We start from the raw sequence: 17,909 nt of genomic DNA on the forward strand, positions 1-17,909 counted from the left end.
ATCATGAAATATGCAATAAATACAACTAGATAACAACAAGCTAATACCTACTACCCCCTTTAATAGTCCCACTCTCCACCCACACAACACGAGACAGACAAACATAGAAGGGGTGCAAAGGGGTAAAATAGCAAGGATGAATGTCAAAAGATAAAAGTCTTTGCTTCAAATGGTGGTTCTTTAGCACTTTTGCTGATTAAAGTCTCTGGTTGCAGCCGGTAATGTTCTTCCTTGTAGACTCATTAATTCTGGGTCCTTGTAGGTTAGAAAAAGAATGCAGTATTTACAGGCAGCATGCTTACTGGAGACACACTTTAGTTCTTATCAAACTGGGCCGTCACATTCAGGCTTGTACCTTTCTGGAGAGACACCTTTTTTCCCATCAAACCTTGCTTCCAGCTCGTGGTTTGGCCTCTGCAGTCTCAAGGGAATGTACTCGGACCTGCTGGAGAAGGGGTGAGCCCCCACAGTGGCCTTGTGGTGAGGATTAGTTAGATCTTTTTGGAGAGAGTTAGTTATATCTCTTTATCCAGGCTGCCAGAATCAAAATTGAAACAAAACTGTGACCCTCGTGACTCTGAAAACATTCCAGTGGGATCAGATCCAATCAGCACCTGTTACCGGGCAGAGCACAGTCTTTTTCCAGCCAAATCAATAAAACCGAGCCATCCCTGATGCCGGCCAATCTGCAATCATCTAATCCAGCACAGCTTTTCGGATTCTTCTGTTGGAATTAAAGGCACAGGCCACTGCTTCCTTCTGCTTGAATTAATTATACAGGCTGCCTTAAAGACACATGTCCATAAATCATCCATTGTTCAAAAATGGCAATAAATAAAAGAAAGGGAAAACAAGAGAATGAGCTGGGGAAAATACAAGAAGGACTCTTGCACCATCGGTAGACTGACCCTGACTCTGGGTCATGTGATTCCTTACATCGCTGTGTGGGTGGTATTGTCCTTGGTTTCATAGTAACCCTCTATTTACCAGACCACATGACTGCATCTCCACCCCCACCCCCGCCAAAAGTCTTTACCCTATGGATATAGAGTTATTTTAGTTTACTTCCAAGTCTTACATTGTTATAATTCTTATGAATTGACTTAATTGTTGCAACCTTAACACTAGTCTAATATTTTTGCTATTGCAGTATTAACATTAGAAGCATTGTCACTACCCCTCTCTTCTTGCCAAATCTTTGAAGTTAAAGATTACGCATGCTGGAGACCTTATCACCCTTCCATATCTTTTAGAATCATAGAATCTCTACAATGCAGAAGGAGGCAATTTGGCCCAAAGATTCTGCACTGACCCTCCAGAAAAGCACGCACCTAGGCCCAATCCCCTTGCTTCTTCTCGTAACCTCACGTGGGCTTTGACCACGAAGGGACAATTTAGCTTGGCCAATCCACCTCACCTGCACATCTTTGGACTATGGAAGAAAAACGGAGCACCTGGAAGAAACCCACAATAAAACAGGGAGGAAGTGCAAACTCCACACAGAGTCACCCAAGGCCGGAATTGAACCCGGGTCCCTGGTGCTGTGAGGCAGCAATGCTAACCACTGTGCCACTCGTTCATCATTCTGTCAGGAGAGTGGTAGGCTCTGGTGCTTCTGGCTCATGTTGTTGGCTTGAGTCTAGTTTAATGCGACTCTTCCATTGTTTGATGTTAAAGTTGGTCTGGCCAATGTATAGTTGTTACACTTGATCATTGCTTGCAGGGTAGATGAAAATGACATTCATTTGCTTGGCAGTGCTTTTTCTTCTTTTTCCATTTCGGCTGTCGGGAAGCTTTCTGAGACTGGTCGAGCATGTCTGTGAAAAGAGGAAGACTGAGTCACATTCTCACTTCTCCTTTTAGTTGTTGATGGTGTGCAACTACTACCAGGCTCCAGCATCCCTTGTGGTTTTGGCTCACTGGTCATTGGAAGTTCACAGGGGTTGGTGTGGACACTGACTGCATCTTCATTGTAGTTGCAGGTAGAGGCTCCTCAGCATGTTGATCTTTGTCTGGTGCCACTTGCACCAGAGATGCTATGGTAATCTCATGAGCAGGTGGTTGGTCTGACCATTGGGAAATTTCCGGGATCTGGACAAACCTCCTTCGCAAAGAGAGCAGAGAGATCACAGGTGAGATCAAGATCTGAATACTCTTTAGTATTTGAAGACATGGGACCATGCTGTTCTGGCCGACTATCGACTGTGGTACAAAGAACAACGAACAAGAACAAAGTACAAAGTCTTGATATCTTCTGGTGACTGGAGAAGATTGAACACTACAAAGGTATCTCTGCTCAGAAGCAAGATAGGCTGATTGAAGATGACCTACCGCAGCTCAAAGATCCATTTGTCAGTGACTCAAGTATCATGCTGATGATCAAGAGTCAGACTCCCTCTGCTCCATACAGTGGAGTCTCTGTCATTCTAATCCAAAGGCCTTTGAGCCATGGTTCTTTGTCTGACAGGATTGCCACTTGGACACCTGAATCTAATTTAACAATTGTTAGTTGTCCATTTATCAGGATATCAGCATTCCAAAATGGAGAGCCACATTCTCTGATATCCCACCAGAAAAAGGCTGTGCGGCTTCTGGGGCTTCAGTTCCAACCTCAAGGGTGACTGTCTGTGTAGTGCTGGCATTTTGACTTCACACTTTAGCAAATTGTCCCTATCGGTTGAAGTGGAAACCTTTGGCAGTACTCGTAAGGACATTGAGCTTTCCTGCAAGGGTGGCTTTCACTGCAGTGCTGGCAAGGTCGCTCCGCTGGGCAGTTCAGCGTTTGCTTTCCTTGACTTGGGTTGGCCCTCCGTTTTTCTGAGATGATATAGTGGACTGAGGGGTATATTCTGCCCCATGAAATGTCTCTTCCCTTAAAATGTTCCTGCGTTGTTCACATACCTCAGACAGTCGAGCTGGCTGGGTTGCCTTGAGGAGGGTATGGTCATGTTTAGCTTGTTGGAGGTAAGTATTTTATTGGATCGCAAGTTGAAGTAGACTTCGAAAGAATTCATATCATCAAATTTGACAGATAATTTATCAATAGCTTGCCACACAATAATGTGGTTTGTTATTGGCCCAATCGAGTAAAGAAATGTACTCACTTTTCATTCCCTGATTTAGACCTGCCGCAATGCTGTACCTGAAAACTTTTCTCCTCCAAAGACTCCAATTCTGGCCTGAGCCATGGGTGATTCCAAGTGGAGCTGTAAGTGTGGAATTGCAATTCAATTTTGATGATTTTGAAAAATGTGTGTACAACTTTAAGAGATTATAGGCAACCTGATTCACTAATATCCACCAGGAGAGGAAATCGGCTATCTTTACTTCGGCTGGCCCATATGTGACTCCAGGGGCACAGAATCATAGAATCACTACAGGAGGCCATTCGGACCACCGAGTCTGTGTCCAGCCTTCGAAAGGGTACCCTACCTAGGCCCAATCCCCGCTTTAGTCCTGACACCCCACCCAACCTTTGGATACTAAGGGGCAATTTATCATAGCCAATCCACCTAACCTGCACATCTTAGAACAGTAGGAGGAAACCAAAGCACCCAGAGGAAACCCACGTAGACACAGAAAGAAAGTGCAAACTCCACAGAGACAGTTACCTAAGGTCGATATTGAAACCAAGTCCCTGATGCTGTGAACCAGCAGTGCGAGCCACGGCACCACTGTGCCACCTGCCACAGCAATGTAGCTGCCCTTTGAGATGGCATAACCACTTCATGCAAAGGCAATTAGGGATGGCCAATAAATGCCGGCCCAGCCAGCTCTACTCACATCTCAAGAATGGATTTTTAAAAATGTGATGCAAGCTTAAAAATAGAATACAACTCAGAATGCCAAATACATTTATTTAAATCCCCAGTGAACTATATTTGAACACATGGTTTAGGGGAGACCCCCCCCCCGACAATTGCCTGACCAACTTCCTCATTTGCTATTGGGCTTTTGCTACTCACAGATAACTGTTAAAATTTAACTCTACTTAAGGTCAGAGAGCGTGATTTAACGGGATAGAAACAGAGTCCTGTTTTGGGTGCATTTAGCAGGGTGTTTCTCAGTGCCTGCAGCACCGAGAACGGCCCCGCTACTTGAAGGCACTTTGCTGCTTGTTTTGGCCTCGGCGAGGAATGCCCCACCAAGGCCGCCTATATATCATGTCCGAAATTGATGTGCTCAGCTCACCAGTGCAGGAAGAGTATTTGTGGATCGGTGCACCACACCGTGGCCTTGAACCCCCCCTTACTATACCCAACTTACCTCTTATGGGGTCCTCGAGCCCCCCCCCCCCCCCCCACCCACACACACACACACACACACACAACCTCTTAAGGGCAAGGCACCTCGGGCCCTATGCCTGGAATTGGCAACCTGGCACCTGGGCAGCTTGGCACTGACAGCCTGGCACAGTGACAGTGCCCCTGCCAGCCTTCATTGCAGTGTTAATGTAAGCCTGCTTGCGACACTAATAAAGATTATTATTTCAGGGTGCCTCCTGCGTGGAAGTGTAGGTTTTTGAACTTTCTGCCCATTTGATGGGTGATTTTTGGTGACGAATTGCGAGGAGAGATGAGGGTGATGGATGTTCCTCCAGTGTGGGATAATGACGGGCTACCAGGCCCAATTAAAGTCAGTAAGAGCCCTCGCCCAGGAGTTAGAAGACTCTTGTAGCATTGCAGCAGTGGGAAAGGTGGCGGAGAGGGATGGGTAATTGGTGAAAGCCAGATTGCAAATGGGGCAGCTTATAAGCTTCATCAAGGAGGAATTCAGACAACAGCGCAAGGGGGCGATTGAGGGTGCGGTGGCACCTCTTCGCGAGTCCCTGGAGCGAGTGGAGAAGGAGCTGCAGGCACATGGGGCGACGATCAAGGTGGTGGAGAGGACAGTATTGGAACAGAGTGATCGAATTGTCTTGTTCGAGGCCGAGGTGGCCGATATGGCGATGACAGGAGAGATGTGCAAGGTGCTGCTGGCATGGGTCGATGGCAGGAAAATCAGTCAAGGCGGCAGAAAATACGAATTGTGGGGCTGCCAGAGGGAGTGAAAGGATTGAGTGCCACCAGCTATGTGCTGAAGATGTTTGAGAAGCTGATAGATGAGCAGGTCTTCAAGAGGGTCCCTGAAGTGGATTGGGCCTATCGGTCCTTGAGACAGAAGCCGAGGGTGGGGTAGCCACCCCGGGCTGCGATTGTGCAAATACACAAACTTCAGGATAAGGAGAAGATCCTGAGGTGGGTCAAGGCGACTAGGGACTGTAGCTGGGAAGGGAATCGGGTACGGATATACCAGAATATTGGGGATGAACTGGCCAAGAGGCAGGTGGGTTTCAACAGGGCCAAGACGGCGCTTTTTTGAAACAAAGTTTGGTTTGGGGTGTTGTACCCTGCCAAGTTATGGGTGATTTCTTTGTGGTGGGGAAGGGTATGCAGGTACAGTCAACTTGGACCATGCACCACATTATATTGATATGGGGCTGGAGTTGGGGCGGGCACAGAGACTGGGTTCGAGATTTGATTTGGGGTTATTGGCAGATAAAAACATTTCTGATAAGGTGCAATTGGCGCCAAAGGATTATGTAGAGTGCAATCAAAACGGGGAGGTCGCTGCAGCCATATTCTGGGAGACGCTGAGGCGGTGGTCCAGGGAGAGGAGATTGTGTTTAAGGCCCATAAGGATAAGAGGGAGGGGAGGGAGGGTTTGCTGGAGAGTATTATGGAGGTAGACCTCAGATTTTCGCCGACCCCAACTAGGGAGCTGTTGGCGGAAACGATGGACTTGCAGGGGCAGTTTGATCGGTTGACAACGGGAAAGGTGGTGGGTCAGCTCTGTCAGGTGAGGGAGCCCAGTATGAGTATGATGAGAAGGCTATTCGGCTGCTGACACATCAGCTGAGGAGACAAGCAGTGGCACGAGAAATAGTGCAAGTGAGGGGGTGGGGGAGTGGGGGGTGGAAACAGACCCAGAAAAGTTCAATGAGATCTTTGAGGACTTCTACATGGGGTTGTATAGTTCTGAGCCTGGGGCCGAGGAAGTGGATGTGGGGAGTTTCTTGGATGGGGTAGTGTTCCCAGTGGGAGGACAGGCAGCAGGCGAAGGAGGAGTCACTCAGGTTGCAGGAGATAGTGGAGGGGGTGGGGGCGATGCAGTCAGGGAAGGCGCTGGGGCCGGACTGCTTCCCGGCAAAATTTTATAAACAGCATTTGGGAGAATTGGCCTGACTATGTTCAATGAGGCATTGGAGAGGGAGAAGCTGCTGGACACATTGGCGCAGTCCTCTATTTCTTTGATTCCAAAGAAATACAGGGACCCATTGGAACGTGGTTCATACAGGCCCATCTCATTATTAAATGTGGATGTAAAGATTCTGGCCAAGTTACTGATTGGGCGGTTTGAGGGGTGTGTGCCAAAGATAGTGGCAGAAGACCAGACAAGGTTGATGAAGGGGTGGCAGTTGCCCAGTAACATTAGGAGGCTATTGAATGTGGTCATGACCCCGTCAGGCAGCAGGGTGCCGGAGGTGATAGTAGCTCTGTGCGGAAAAGATCTTTGATCGTATTGAGTGACGCTATTTGTTTGAGACTCTGAGGCGGTTTGGCTTTGGGCTGACATTTATGGCATGGATACGACTGCACTTTGCATCCCCCAAGGTAAGTGTCGGACAAATGGGGTGGAGTCAAGATTTTTTAAGCTGCATAGGGAAACGGGACAGGAGTGCTAGTCTGCACTGACAATAGAGCTGCTGGTGATTGTGCTTCGGACCTCGGAGGAGCGGCAGCATATCATGAGGGGGGGACTTGTTGCTATATGTAGCAGATCCATTGGATAGCATAGGAAGGATTATGGCATTGTTGGGAAAATTTGGGGCCTTCTCCAGGTCAGTTTGGGTACAGGTAGAGGAGGAGTCTGAGAGTCATGATAACAGTATTGGTCCCATTTGCCCCGGGAAAATACTCTAATAGCCCGGTGCTGGTCTCTTCGATAAAGATTTGGAACCAGCTGAGATAGCACATGAAGTTGGGTCGGGGGTTGGTGCTCTCCCGGCAGGATGGACAGGTGTATGAGAGGTGGCGAAGGAAGGAGGAGGATGTGTGAGGGCCCTATACCTAGAAGAACAGATTGCAGAGTGGGCAGAGTTTCGGAAGAAATTCGAATTGCTAAGGGGAAGTGAATTCCGATACCTACATGTGCGGGATTTTGCACAGAAAGAACTACCAGCGTTCCTTTCATTACCATATATCCTCCTGGAAAAACTCAAATGTATGGGGAGAGGGGAGGATTGGGAATATCTATGGATGGCTGGGAAAGAAAGAGACGACATTGATGAACAGGATTAAGGGCAAATGTGTAGAGGAGCTGGGGATCGAGTTTGGATGGGGCACATGGAGCGACGTGTTGCGCCGGGTCAAAGCGACCCCCTCTTGCGCAAGGACGAGTCTCATTCAATTATTTTTCATATAAATATTTTTATTCAAATTTTCAGTTTACGAACATATAAAACGTTGAACCAGATTCATACAATATACAACAAATAACTCTCACTACCCAACCTAAACCTCCAAGAGGAAAAATATATTTAGTAAACAAATTATGTATAATAGTTAACAGTATTCCAAACTTTTCATCCATCTCCGAAAGGCCCTAAAGAAACAACAACCAATCCCCAATGTCCTCTCTCCCCCTATCCCAACATCTGACGGTGATCTGAGAAAGGAAATAAACGGTTGCCACCTGAGGTAGAATCCTTCAGCCGACCCTCTCATTAGATACTTGCGGTGGAATTCTCCATTCCTAAGTGTTGATGCCGGGCAGGGTTCACCGGGTTCTACAACAGCAACATTGGCACCGCACTTGGACCAATACAATGACCGTCAAGGGGCTTGCACCGGCACCACATGGAACACAATTGATTCCAATGAGAAACGGTGCGGGATTCGCTGGATTCGCGATTGACACTCAGAAGGCTGACAAGCTGCAGCCGCATATACACACTTCACTCCCCACACACACCATCCCCGACAACAAGATGGCAGTGAGGAGAGCAGCACCCTGTTTTATGTACGCCGAGCTTGAGAACCTGTTAGAAGCTGTGGAGGAGAGGCGGGTGACCCTGTACCCAGGCCCAGGAAGGAGGCTGTCAGCTGCCACCATTTGCCATGCCTGGGCGCAGGTGGAAGATGTCAGCGTCGTAAGCAACACTGACCGGACCGGCATGCCGGAGGAAACTGCACAACCTCCTCAGTGCGGCCAGGGTGAGTAGGCAGCACTGAGCCCCTAGAACTAACACCGTCCCACACGCCCATAACCTCACCCCTCCCCCAATCCGGAGCACGGCCGGACCCCCACCCTGCACTACATGCCGGCACCCATACTGGCCACCATGGCTGGGTGCCCTGGCCACGGAAGCCACCAGCTACCACCCCCTTGGCTGCATGTGTCGGACTGTCTAACACTGTGTGTTTTCTGTCCCCCCACCCCCCCCCCCCACCCCCCACCCCCCGGAGAAGGCCACCCATAACCGTCGGGAGCGGGAGGATCAGACCTGCGGGCACTCACCGGGGCAGAGCAGTGCGCTCTGGACGCGGTCAGCGGGCCCGAGGAAAGGGCAGTCGCCGGGGTGGACGCCGGAACAGGCAAGGAAGTGAGACCCTGCTGAGTTGCGGTTCCCCATGGCACATGTGTCACCCACCCACAGCACTAATCCCACATAACCTTCACCCCCACACTGACCTCACACCACCCCCACACTAGCCCACACCCCCCGCTCCACCACCACCCGTACTCCCCCCTCACAAGCACCACACCCTTCCCACCACACACCTCCACCACCCCTACTCTACCCCGGCCGCGTCTTGTCTTGTGTCTGGCAGGACCTGCTGGTGATGGGGCTGGCAATTCTGGCGTCCCTTCCCCCAACCACTGCCACAGCCAAAACCCCAGGTGCCGTCCAGCGATGATGACACTGACATCTATGCAAGCCATAGACCCGATACCCAAGGTGACACAGATTTCCTGTCACAGCTGTCTCCAACACCCTCCACTATCCCAGAGACACTCACCTCGGAAGGGTGCTTTAGTGAAGAGGTTCGTTGGACACTATCTGGTGCACACCGTACACATGCTCGATACAGCAGGAGGAGTAAGGAACTACCGAGGGGGTGGACGGCTGGAGGGCAGGCCGTCCAGATGCTTTTCCGGTTCCTGGAACGGACAGTCCCATCCATTGTGTACATGCAGTTACAGAGCTAGGGACTACATGAGGGGGTGTCAAGGAGCATCCAGCACTTTCAGGCGCAGGTGGAGGAGTCCAAATGCATGCAGGAGCAGGACGTGGTGCTGACTATGCGTGTCACCCATGCCAACACTGGACAGGTGGAGGCTTTGGGGTCAAGGGTTTCGGCTATGGATCAGCATTTCCAAGAACTTGGGCACTCTGTGCAGGCACTGGCCGAGGCCCTGTACAGGGCTGCCACCTCACAGGCAGCCATGTGCCAGAGCCACCTGGACATTGCAGCAGCGCTCCTGAGTGAGGCCCAGTCACAGCAGGCCATGGCTGACAGCAGCTTCGGCCAGGCGCTGGTTGCCATGGCACTGGCACAGAAGGAGGTGGCGTAGTCGCAGAGGGAGATGGCGCAGTCACTGGCCGATGTGGCACAGACCCAGAAGGCAGGCACAGTCGCAGCATGATGTGGCGCAGTCCCAGATGGAGGTGGTCCACTCCTTGTGCTCCATGGCCAAGAGAATGCAGACACTGGTCGAGACGGCAGCACCAGATGGTGGGGAGCCTCAGGGGTTAGCTCTGCTCGCACCGCCGTCCCATGGAGTAGCCCAGGGGGCATCGGGCACCCCGAGGTGTTGGGGCCCATGCCGGTGACTCCTGCAGGGAAGGTGCCGGAACACCTCCAACTCCGCCCCCCCCCCCAACCTGGGACACCCGAGTAAGGATGGCAGATTTCCTTCCCTGAAGGACATTTGTGAACCAGATAGGTTTTTTTACAACATTTGGGAATGGTTTCTTGGTTAACATTATACTTATAATTCCAGATTTTTTTTATTGAATTCAAATTTCACCATCGACCATGATGGGATTTGAACCCAGGACCCCAGAGCATTACCCTCGGTCACTGGATGACCAGTCGAGTGACAACACCACAGTGTCACCACCTCCCCTATAATATAAGCAATGGCTTATATTATCACTGCCTTCCTCACCCCTTTTAATAAATTTAATTGCAGCTTCTCTGTCAAACCCCAAAGCTTTGCTTTAGTGTCCCATTGTAAACCATCCCGAGTAATCGCTTCCACGCACAAGAAAAGTTTTGCAACTGAAAGAACAATCTCCAGTCACTCCCTATTTAAATTACAATACCTGAAAGAATTCAATCATTCCACGCACATTCACTGTCTTTGAGTTATATAATTCGAAGCCAAACAAGAAATTATACTTAAGATCCCAGATATCTGGAACGAGCTGACAGAGGCGGTAGTAGAGATGGTAAAATTTTGTCTTTTAAAAAGCATTTAGACAGTTATATGGGTAAGATAGGTATTGGGGGATAAGGCCGAATGTGGGCAATTGGGACTAGCTTAGTGGGAAAAACTGGGCGGTATGGACAAGTTGGGCCGAAGGGACTATTTCGATGCTGTAAACCTCTGTGACTTTATGAACCCCCAATTTTATTGCGATCCCAGACCAGACCCTAACAGTGGCTAGGATATTGGACCGAAATCCCAATATTATAGAATGCTTTGTTCCAGGAGCGATTGCCTGTCAAAAAATAGGGCTTTGGCATTCTAAAACAAAACTTTATTATAAATACAATATTAAACTTCTTAACTTCACATCCAATAGGAACAGTTTATAATTACCCCTTAACACAACTACACAATTTTCCATTAAACAATAAGAAAATAAACATACAGCTCTCAATCTATTTTAAAATTAGCACGGCATAGAGTAACACTCTATGGTATAGCACATATTCTGGCTCTGGTTAGAACCCCTTCAAACTCTGGCTGAATGTCTTCAAATAGCTGTTCCCACTGGGTTGTTTCAGCCTCTTCCTTGTCTTCTGACAAAACTGTCTGCTTTTAAAATATTATTACTGTTGTTTGTAAACTCTCCTACTTGGAAAGAATTGTGGATTCAGAATCAGACAGATCAGAACTCGGCTCCTTTCTCTCACAAAGCTTCTCCAAACTCACTGTCCCTCTGCCTTTCTGGGCTCCACCCAGAAATGACCTCAGCTCCCCAAGCTGGAAAACAAATAGGACGGGATTCTCCGTTCTGCTGGTAGCACACACACACCCACGGGTTTCCCGGTGAGGTGGGGTCGCCACAATAGGAAATCCCATTGCAGGTGGCCGGAACGGGGAATCCCGCGGACGGTGAGGACACGCTGCCGAGGAACACATGGCTGGCGGACCAGAGAATCCTGCAGATTATCTCTGCAGACTGCAAAAGCATGTGACCCCCCCAGGAACTTCCTCAGGCAAATCACTATGCATTTGCCCAGACTGATAAACACATTATTTGTCAATTTCACTTGCTATTCCCGAGAAGCAAAACAATGGGCGGGATTCTCCGACTCTCCGCCGGGTTGGAGAATCCCGCTCCGACGGCGGTTGCCGAATTCTCCTGCGCCGTTTATTGGGCGGGGGCGGGGATCGTGCCGCACTGGTTGGGGGCCATTGGTAGCGGCCCCACTGGCGATTCTCCGGGCCCCGATGGGCTGAGCGGCCACCCGTTATGGCCAGTCCCGCCGGAGTGGATTATACAAGGACCATTCCGGCGGGACCTGGCTTGGGGGGGCAGCCTGTGAAGTCCTCGGGGACGTGCAGGGGGATCCGGCCGGGGGTGGGTGGGGGGGGCCACGGTGGCCTGGCCCGTGATCGGACCACACCGATCTGCGGGTGGGCCTGTGCCGTGGGGGCACTCTTTCCCTCTGCGCCGGCCTGTGTAAGGCTCCGCGATAGCTGGCGCGGAGAAGAAACCCCCTGCGCATGCGCAGGAAACATGGCAGCGGTTCTGTGCATGCGCCAGAACACGCTGATGCTCCTGCGCATGCGCCAACTCGCGCCGGCCAGCGCAGGCCCTTCGGGGCCAGTTGGCGTGGTGCCAACTCCTCCAGCGCCGGCCTAGTCCCCTGAAGTGCGGAGGATACCGCACCTTCCGGGCAGCCCGATGCCGGAGTGGTTCACGCCACTCTTTGCCGCCGGTAGGGCTCGCCAGCTGGCCGAATCCCGCCCAATATCTTTTTTTAAACCATGATCACTGCCAAATAAATTATTTTTAACTAAAAATACTGTAACCCCAGGATTTTAACCCTTAAATTGCTCACTACATTTGTAATCCAATTTTCCGAACATCTTCCAATCGTCACAATGTGGGTTATACATAGTTGAGCCCCGGCACCGATCCCTGTGGAACCCCACTGTTCAAAGCTGGCCAACGGGAAAATTACCCATTTACCCCTTCTTTTTGCTGCCTGTTAACCAATCAATCCTCCACCTATGATAATCTGTATAGCCACTTACAACATGAGCTGTTATTTTGCACAGAAACCTTTGGTGCGGCACCTTATCAAAAGCTTTTTAGAAATCCAAGGACACCATGGGTTGGATTCTCCAGTCTCCCAGCCGTGCGTTCCTCAGCGGCGTACCGTTTGCTGGCGGCAAGGTTCTCTGTTCCTGCCGCTGTCAATGGGATTTCACATTGAAGACACCCCACGGTGCTGGCAAACCCATGGGTGGAGGTGCACTGCCGGCAGGACCACAGAATCCCACCACCAGCGAACGGCCAGAGACTTCTGGCCCACATCTATAATGGGCAGCTCATGCAATGCCATTTGCTTCACAATGTCATTGAGCCAAATGTCTGCTCCTATGCTCGGTAGGAGCCCACTCAGTGAAAATGGTCTCTCCGTCTCGTACTCTTAGAATGTCCCAACTCCTGGCAGGGACATCATGTCATATTCTCAGTTTCCACCAAGATTCAACAAATGGTATTTGTTATTCGGATTTTTTACTCCTCCTTCTCTGCCAGAGATTTGAATCTTTAGCAATGACGGCAAATCTGAGAATCTATCTGTGCTGATGTCATTCTTAACGAGCAGCCATACTGCGGCGCATGCCAGCTCCTCTTACGTGTAGCAATAAGCTATTGAGTCATTCCCAGTTCTTTGGAAGGTAATTGGCCATGAACTGTGCAGCAGCACTGCAAAAACACACGTCAAAGCAGCTGAGGGCCTCTGTACAATGGTGTTTCTTGCAGCTGCAATGAGTCTTTCTGATCGCACAAAGGGCTTACAGAGAATGTAAATGTCTTCTGACAATCAAGGCTTTAAGAAAGGACAGTAAGAAAGTAAAATGAATTGATAGCACACACTGAAGTAAATAATTATGATCTGATAGCCATTGCAGAGACCGAGCTGCAGGATTACAAGGATGGGGTTCTGAATATTGAGGAGTACGTGGCATTCAAGAAAAATAGAAAATTAAGTAAAGGTGGCAGGGTGGCACTATTGGTCAAGGATGGCACTGGTGCGATAGTTAGAGATGACCTTGTTTCAGGAGGTTAGGGTGTGGAATCGGTTTGGGTGGAGATGAGAAATAGTAGGGGAGAGAAGCCACTAGTGGGAGTAGTCTACAGGCCTCCTAAGAGTAACCACAATGTAGAACAAAGTATACAAGGAGAAATATTGGGTATTTGTGACAAAGGGACGGGAATAATCATGGGAGATTTTAATCTACGTGTGAACTGGAAAAATCAGATTGGCAGTAGTAGCCTGGATGAGGAGTTTATAGAATACTTTTCAGATGGTCTCTTGGAGCGGCACATTGTACAAGAGACAAAGTAATGTTAGAATTAGTATTGTGCAATGTGAAGGGATTAATTAATGACCTCAGAGTAAAAGCACCCCTAGATAGCAGTGACCACAATATGATTGAATTTAATATCCCATTTGAAAGGGAGAAGAATGAGTCCAAGACTAGTATTTTAAACTTAAATAAGAGCAACTATGTGGGCATGAAAGTTGAGCTAGGTGAGGTGAACTGGCATATTAGGTTAGGAGATGGATCAATAGAGAAGCAGTGGCAGACATTTTAGAGGATGTTACAGAATGCTAAGAGTAAGTATATCCCTACTATAAAGAGAAGTTCTAAAGCAAGGACCCACCATCCATGGTGAACTAAAGAAGTTAAGGAGAGCACAAAACTTATGAAAAAAATATTTATTTGATCAAAGGTAAGCTGATTGGTTGGTGAGTAACTTATATTAGGGACTGTGTCTGAATAACTGAAAAGATAATAGACAGAGAACGAAGCTTGAAGACTAAAGGAAAATGAATCTGAAAGCAGAACCAGGAAATCAAAAGAGCTGATTGGGTGAGTACATTTATATATTCTATAAAACAAGGACCAGAGAAGAAGGGCCCTAGTTAATATTAGTTAATACTAGTTAATATTTGAATTCTCAAGGATAAATTTAATTTAAAGGGTAAGACATGGCAGCGGAGCTCCAAGCCGTGGTCTGCTCGTCCTGCTCCATGTGGGAGACCAAGAACATTTCCAGTTCCCAGGTCCACCATGTGTGCAGGAAGTGTCTCCAGCTGCAGCTCCTGGAAGCCCATGTTTCAGAGCTGGAGCAGCAGCTGGGGACACTATGGAACATCTGCGAGGTGGAGAGTATTGTGGATTACACAGATAGCGAGGTGGTCACAACGCAGGCTCAGACTCCACAGGTAGAAGGAAATGGGTGGCCACCAGGCAGAGCAAGAGAGCTCGGCAGACAGTGTAGGAATCTCCTGGGGCCATTCCCCTGCAAAACAGATATACTTCTTTGGATACTGTTGAGGGGAATTACCGCTCAGGGGGAAACAGCAACAGCTGAATCTATTGCACCACAGTTGGTTCTGCTGCAGAGGGGAGGAGTAAAAAGTATGGAAATGCAATAGGTATAGGGGATTCAATTGTAAGGGGAAGAGAGGCCGCAAACGAGGCTCCAGGATGGTATGTTGCCTCCCTGCTGTTAGGATCAAGGATGTCTCAGAGCATTTGCAGGACATTCTGGAAGGGAGGGTGAACAGCCGGTGGTTGTGGTACACATTGGAGGAAAAGGAATAGGTAAAATAAGGGATGAAATGAAATGAAAATCGCCTATTGTCACAAGTAGGCTTCAAATTAAGTTACTGTGAAAAGCCCCTACGGGAATCAAACCGAGCTGCTGGCCAGCCTTGGTTTGCTTTTAAAGAAGTACTGAAAGCAGAATATAGGTAGTTAGGAACAAAGTTGAGAAGTTGGATCTCAAAGATAGTGATCTCAGGATTACTACCAGTGCCACATGTGAGTCAGATTCAAAGTAGCAGGCTATATCAGATGAATGCATGGCTGAAGAGATGGTGTGAGGGGAGGGTTTCATATTCCTGGGGCATTGGGATCAGTCAGTTCTGGGGGAGGTGGGATCTGTGTAAACTGCACGGGTTACACCTGGGCAGGACCAGGACTGATGACCTTGAGGGGCGGAGGGGGTGGGGGGGGGGGGGGGGGGGGTGGTACTTGTTAGAGCGGTTTGGGAGGATTTAAACTAATATGGCAGGAGGATGGGAACCTATGTAAGGATTAGAGTTAGGGGACTCAAGAACAAGAGAGAAACACAGTAAGGATTATAAGAAAAGTGAGAGGCAGAGAAACCAAGAACCAGAGTCAGATAATGACACTGTACAAATAGTAGGAATTGGTCAAAGAATGTTAAAAGGGCTCGCCTTAAGATTTTGTCCCTGAATGCTCAGAGCATTTGAAATAAAATGGATGAATTAGTCATGCAGGTAGATACAAAGGGGTATGATATAGAACAAATAACAAATAACAAAGAAGAGTACAGCACAGGAACATGCTCTTCAGCCCTCCAAGCCTGTGCCGACCATGCTTCCCGTCCAACCTAAGACCTTCTACACTTCTGCATACGTCCGTGTGCTCACCCTAACTTGGAGGCGTACATGAACAAGGGACCCTAGCTGTTCAAGTGAAGACAAGCATCCAGCAGAGGGCAGTAGAGCGGAGTTGCTGATTGGCCGTTGCAGGGGAAATTTGCATACTTCCGTGTGCTCACCCTAACTTGGAGGCGGTTTGTGGAGAAGCTGTTGTCAAGTGACACTTAAACCCGAAACACTTCTTCAGTGTTTCCCTCCCTACCCCATCCTCTAACCAAAAAAAAACAGCCGCTGTAAGGATTAAGAGGAAGGGTCGAGGGCAGGTAGAAGTGGAAAGTTGAACCGTGATGCCACAGCCTGCAGGTAAGTGATTGGCTGGTGACTGGTAAGTAGTTTTTATTTTGTTTTCCCTCAGGTGTTATCGTACGGGGCGCAGAGGTTGCTGAGTGAGTGCTTGCTGAGAAGGGGAGTGAATAACAGGTAAGCTCTTTTTTTCTTTTTTTTACCAAGAGGGGATGAAAGGGAAGGTAGTGCAATGTTCCTCCTGCAGAATGTTTGAGGTGAGGGACGCCGTCAGTGTCCCTGCTGATTTCATCTGTGGGAAGTGCACCCATCTCCAGCTCCTCAGAAACCGCATTAGGGAACTGGAGCTGGAGTTGGATGAACTTCGGATCATTCGGGAGGCAGAGTTGGTCATAGATAGAGCTTCAGGGATGTAGTTACTCCGAAGAATAAAGATAGATGGGTGACGGTGAGAGGGGCTGGGAGGAAGCAGTCAGTACAGGGATCCCCTGTGGCCGTTCCCCTTAGTAACAAGTATACCGCTTTGGATACTGTTGGGGGGGGGGGGGACTTACCAGGGTTAAGCCATGGGGTACAGGGCTCTGGCACAGAGTCTGTCCCTGTTGCTCAGAAGGGAAGGGGGGAGAGGAGTAGAGCATTAGTCATTGGAGACTCCATAGTTAGGGGGATAGATAGGAGATTCTGTGGGAACGGGAGTGACTCACGGTTGGTGTGTTGCCTCCCAGGTGCCAGGGTGCGTGATGTCTCAGATCGTGTTTTCGGGATACTTAAGAGGGAGGGGGGGCAGCCCCAAGTCGTGGTCCACATAGGTAGCAACGGCATGGGTAGGAAAAGGGATGGGGATGTAAGGCAGGAATTCAGGGAGCTAGGATAGAAACTTAGATCTAGGACAAACAGAGTTATTATCTCTGGGTTGTTACCCGTGCCATGTGATAGCGAGACGAGGAATAGGGAGAGAGAGGAGTTGAACACATGGCTACAGGGATGGTGCAGGAGGGAGGGTTTCAGATTTCTGGGTAATTGGGGCTCATTCTGGGGTCGGTGGGACCTCTACAAACGGGATGGTCTACACCTGGACCGGAGGGGTACCAATATCCTGGGGGGGGAATTTGCTAATGCTCTTCAGGAGGGTTTAAACTAGTACAGCAGGGGCTTGGGAACCTGAATTGTAGCTCCAGTATACAGGAGCTTGAGAGTAGTCAGGTCATGAGTAGGGTTTAAAAGTTGCAGGAGTGTACCGGCAGGCAGGAAGGTGGTTTAAAGTGTGTCTTCTTCAATGCCAGGAGCATCCGGAATAAGGTGGGTGAACTTGCGGCATGGGTTGGTACCTGGGACTTCGATGTTGTGGCCATTTCGGAGACATGGATAGAGCAGGGACAGGAATGGTTGTTGCAGGTGCCGGGATTTAGATATTTCAGTAAGCTCAGGGAAGGTGGTAAAAGAGGGGGAGGGGTGGCATTGTTAGTCAAGGACAGTATTATGGTGGCAGAAAGGACGTTTGATGAGGACTCGTCTACTGAGGTAGTATAGATTCATAGATTCATAGAATTTATAGAATTTACAGTGCGGAAGGAGGCCATTCGGCCCATCTGCACCGGCTCTTGGAAAGAGCACCCTACCCAAGGTCAACACCTCCACCCTATCCCCATAATCCAGTAACCCCACCCAACA

Source organism: Scyliorhinus torazame, chromosome 7, assembly GCF_047496885.1.
Source record: "Scyliorhinus torazame isolate Kashiwa2021f chromosome 7, sScyTor2.1, whole genome shotgun sequence".
Classification (NCBI taxonomy): Eukaryota; Metazoa; Chordata; class Chondrichthyes; order Carcharhiniformes; family Scyliorhinidae; genus Scyliorhinus; species Scyliorhinus torazame.